The 5,000-nt window shown below is 42.4% G+C and overlaps 1 long non-coding RNA gene across 1 annotated transcript in view; it reads left to right on the forward strand.

Moving 5' to 3' along the window:
• Positions 1–4,826: 4,826 nt before the first annotated feature.
• LOC138867431 (uncharacterized) overlaps positions 4,827–5,000 on the forward strand; it is a 12,196-nt gene continuing 12,022 nt past the window's right edge. Inside the window, exon 1 of the long non-coding RNA XR_011399798.1 lies at positions 4,827–4,952. This is a non-coding gene — a long non-coding RNA (uncharacterized lncRNA). The remainder of the gene's footprint in view (positions 4,953–5,000) is intronic.

A 5,000-nucleotide genomic window follows, 5' to 3' on the forward strand; every position in this document is an offset into this window, starting at 1 on the left:
TCTCTCTCTCTCTCTCTCTCTCTCTCTCTCTCTCTCTCTCTCTCTCTCTCTCTCTCTCTCTCTCTCTCTCTCTCTCTCTCTCTCTCTCTCTCTCACTCTCTCTCTCTCTCTCTCTCTCTCTCTCTCTCTCTCTCTCTCTCTCTCTCTCACTCTCTCTCTCTCTCTCTCTCTCTTCTCTCTCTCTCTCTCTCTCTCTCTCTCTCTCTCTCTCTCTCTCTCTCTCTCTCTCTCTCTCTCTCTCTCTCTCCCTCTCTCTCTGTTGATGTCTCTTTCTCTCTCTCTAAAATTCTGTTTATCTTTCTCCCTCCCTTACTCTCTATCTGTCTACCTATCCCTCTATCTCTCTATCTATCTATCTATCTCACGCACATATATATCGTTGTTTTTTCTATCTCTCATACACCCCCGTTTCTTCCCCATTTCCCCTTCTCCCTCATTCAATATTTTTTGATATTTTACTTCGAATCCGGGAGAATATAAAAGCCCCGGGCGAGTTCTCCGGGTACGTAGATCGGCCGTGCCATATGTGGGTATACACGCTGTGCCTTGTAAGTATTCAGTCGGTTGTATGCGCTAACGAGATTTGGTGGGTGCCTATTGTTGGTTTTATGCTTCATCATGCTGTCTGGATGTCGGCAGTTGGTAATTTTTTGTTTACCTTTTATTCCTGGAGTTTGTGTATTTGGTACTATGTTGGGGATGGAGGTCTGTTTGGATGGATGTGTTTGTTTGTGGGTTTGTGTTTTTTGTGCGTGTGTTTGTGTGTGTCTGTGTGTGTGTAACTGTGATTGTGTTTGTTTATGAATGTCTGATTTTGTTTGCTTGTATATGTTTGCGTGTGTATGCTTTTGCGCTTGCTTGTGTATCGGTTCAAACCGGTATGTATGTGAACGCACTATATGCACACATCAGATACACGGCAATTCATTTTGAAAAAAAACGCTACATTAGATTTTAGCTGAAAATTGATCCATATCCCTCTCAGAATGTCATTGTTTTTTACTTCAAACAACGAATTGCTTCGAGGAAATATATATTTTTTGGAGGAACCGACATTAATCGGATTAATATTATCAAAAGGAATCGGAAAAATTAAGTTTAAAAGGGGCAAAGAAAAATGAAGGCGTTTTCTTCGGTTTTCGAAAACAAGGTCGGGAAGCTTTAAGCGAAAAACAAGTTTGGAGTCAGTCTCTCTGTTGTGGTTTCGGTATTTTTTGTACCTGTCCTTTGCTCCTTGTTCATATTCTTTCTTTCATTCTCGTTCTTATCCTTATTCTTGATTTATTGTTTATGGTATTGTTGTATTTATTATTTTTTTTAGGAAAGTAAAGTTGCTCTTCTCTGTATTTTTGCTTAGTATCTTTATCATCATCACCATCATCATCATTATCACTGTCCGCCTCATCATCACTGCCATTATCATCATCATCACCAATCTCCTCCTCCTCCTCCTCCTCCTTCTCATCATTATCATCATCATCATCATCATCATCATCATCATCATCATCATCATCATCTTCATCATCATCATCATCATCATCATCATCACCTCATTATCAACAAACAAACGAACAACCTTAACGAGAACAAATTAGAAAAAAAGGATCGCAAGTAAACAGATAAGAAAACGAGCAATGAAAAGATAAATATTAAAAACGAGAGAGAGACACGAACAAACACGTGGACAGAACGAAAACATAAGAGAAGCGACCGGGCGAAAGGGTTATCCCTCGTTAGGCCTCGACCCCCCCCCCTCCCCCAGTGCCACGGGAGGAGCCGAGGCGCTGACGGGACTCCGGGTGCCAAGAACGTGTCAAGAGGCGCGGGTTCCTCGTGGCACGCACTGGTGACAGGAAAAAAGGGGAAGGGATTAAGGAGAAGGAAATATGATGATGATGATGATGAGGTTATTAAGGATATTGATATTGATAATGGTAATGAAGTTGATAGTGAAAATGATGTTGATGATGATATTGATAATAATATTTATGATAATGATAACGGGAATGGTAATGATAAAGAAAGTAATAATGATGATAATGATTATGATGATAATAATAGTAATAATGATGATAATGAAAATGATTATGTTGATAATGATAGTAATAATGATGATAATGATAATGATTATGATGATAATAACAGTGACAGTATCATCATCATCAGTCAATCAATCAATAAATGATAGAATAAATGGAAGAAAGAAAAGCACTCGATAAGGTATGTCATTAGCGATTCCTTGTGTTTTCATTAGTATCGAGGAGGGGGGTGTCATTATGACATGGGGGGGAGGGGGAGGGGAGGGGAGGAGATGTGTGTTGCTGGGTTACGCGAGGGCTCAGCTATGCATGCTTAATGGTGTGTTTATATAGTTTGGGAAGGAGGGAGAGAAGGGAGGTGGGATGGAATGAGAGGGGAGGAGGGAGGGAGGGAGGGAGGGAAGAGAGGTGGGATGGGAGGGAGGGAGGGAAGAAAGGTGGGATGGATAGGAAGAAGGGAGAAGAGGGATAAATATATCTATCTACCGATCTATCTTTCTGTCTATCTACCTATCTATCTATCTATCTATCTATCTATCTATCTATCTATCTATCTATCTATATGTAGAAATAGATGATTTGATATGACTTAATTTAGACATACAGACTGATATACAGACTTGTAGACGGGCAATAATTTATTCAGGTAAACAGAGGTAAATTAAATAGATATACATAGACTGATAGACTCTTAGGGAGAGAAATATAAGTAGACAGCTATAAGCAAGCAGGCTGAACAAATAACATATGGAACTGATAGCAAATGAAATAGACACACAGGCAAGGAAAAGCTATAAAAGCAGATAAATGACGAAACAGGATGTCTCTAAATAGAGAGCAGATAGATAGGCAAGTAAATATGTAGATAGCCAGATAACAAAGAGCCAGATATGAATAACTGGACAGGTAATAGCATAAATAAATGTGGCTAGACAGTTACGCATGTAAATAACAGAGAGACTGATACACATATGAATAACAGATAAGTAGATAGACAAATACACATAATTATCAGAAAAATTAATATGTATATCGAGAGGTATACAGATAAACAAAATAACAAAATTATCCCCTCGTTTATACTGATCTCTAAAGCCATCTAAAACCATCTCTTAAAACCATATCTAAAGCCATTTAAAATCATTTCAAAAACTATCTCTAAAATCATCTCTTAAACCCATCTAAAACCATATCTAATGCCATCTCTCAAAACCATCTTAAACCATGTCTTAAAACCATATCTGATGCCATCTCTCAAAACCATCTTAAACCATGTCTTAAAACCATATCTGATGCCATCTCTCAAAACCATCTTAAACCATGTCTTAAAACCATATCTAATGCCATCTCTCAAAACCATCTTAAACCATGTCTTAAAACCATATCTGATGCCATCTCTCAAAACCATCTTAAACCATTTCTAAAGCCATTTCTAAAATTCTCTTCACCCATCTAAAGCCATTTAAAATCATTTTAAAAAACTATCTCTTGAACCCCTCTTAAAACAATCTAAAGCCACTTAAACCATATCAAAAACAACCTTTAAAATCATCTCTTAAACCCATCTAAAACCATTTCTAAAGCCATCTCCGAAACCATCTTAGACCATCTAAAGCCATTTAAAACCCTCTCTTAAACCCAAGAACAAAAGATATCCACAACCTCTACCGCCAGGAGGCATATAAGAACGCCTTCTGCAGCTTCCGCGATAACAGTGCGTGGAATGATGTGTTATCTCGGCTCGTCCTGGCGTATCGTCTTCGGAATTAATGGGAGAGTACATGCCCTTTTCGGGAACGTGTTTTATGGTATGATGGAGTGGGTGTTGCATGTTTGGTGTATGTGATGGAGGGAGGGGGGGGGGGAAAGAGAGAGAGAGAGGGAAGAGGAAGAGGGAGAAGAGGAAGGAAAAGGGTGTGTTTGTGATGGAGAGATTGGGTGGGGATTACGGAAGAGAGAAGGAGGGAGGGAAGAGGGAGAAGGGGAAGGGGAAGGGGGTAAAGGAAGGGTAAAGGTAAGGGGCGAGAGTGAGGAAATTGAAGGGTGAGAGAGAGGGAGAGGGAATGAGCACGAGAGAGTGAGAGTTAGCGAGACGGGGAAGGAGGGGAGAGGGAGGGGATGAGAGAGAGTAAGAGTAAGAGGGAGGGGCTAGAGAGAATGAGAGTGAGAGGGAGGGGCTAGAGATAGGGAGCCAGAGAGTGAGAGGGAGAGTTGAGAGAGAGAGGCAGAGGAAGGGGGCAAGGGAGAGTGAGGGAGAGAGGGGAATGAGAGAATGGTAGGGGGTGAGAGAAAGTGAGAGGGAAGATAGGGAAAGAGGGAGGAGTGAGATAGTGAAGGGTTAAGAGAGAGAAGGAAAGAGTGAGAGTTGGGGGAGTAAGAGAGATGGAGAGGAAGGGGATGCGTGAGAGAGGAGCTGGAAGATAAAGAGATTAAAGAGAGAGAGAATATGGGAGAGGGAATGAGGGAGAGAAGATGAAAGGGAGTGAGGGAGACGTAGATGTAGACACTAAGAAACAGACAGAGGCAAAAGGGCGAGAGACAGCGAACCGTCACGAGGAAGAGAAAAGAGAGTTAGGCCCCGAGAATGTCATTAGATGTGTAAGCACGTAAGGTTAACAGACGAGCTCTCTAGCTACAGCAGCGGCAGCAGCAGGTACCTCCCTCACCCGAAGCTTGAAACGTGTATCATGTGACCACCAGCTGTGTCCGGCACGTAAAGCATCCGCCCCTCCCGTGCATTGCCGTGCTCGGACTCCCCGGCCCGGTCCGCTCCCGAGTAAAACGTGCAGTGCGCGGGTGACCTTCGCTGCGTCGTGTGCTGCTCCCTCGTCGCGTCTCTTCTCGCTCGCCGTCTCGCTCTCTCTCTCGCGCTCGCTCTACCTGCTGAGGAGGGCTGCTCCAGCAAGCAAGCAGGCAAGTCCCACCGGCCCGAGGGAATGGTGTAGCCTCTCTTGATTCCTT

The sequence above is a fragment of the Penaeus vannamei genome, chromosome 30 (genome assembly GCF_042767895.1).
Source record: "Penaeus vannamei isolate JL-2024 chromosome 30, ASM4276789v1, whole genome shotgun sequence".
Taxonomy (NCBI): Eukaryota; Metazoa; Arthropoda; class Malacostraca; order Decapoda; family Penaeidae; genus Penaeus; species Penaeus vannamei.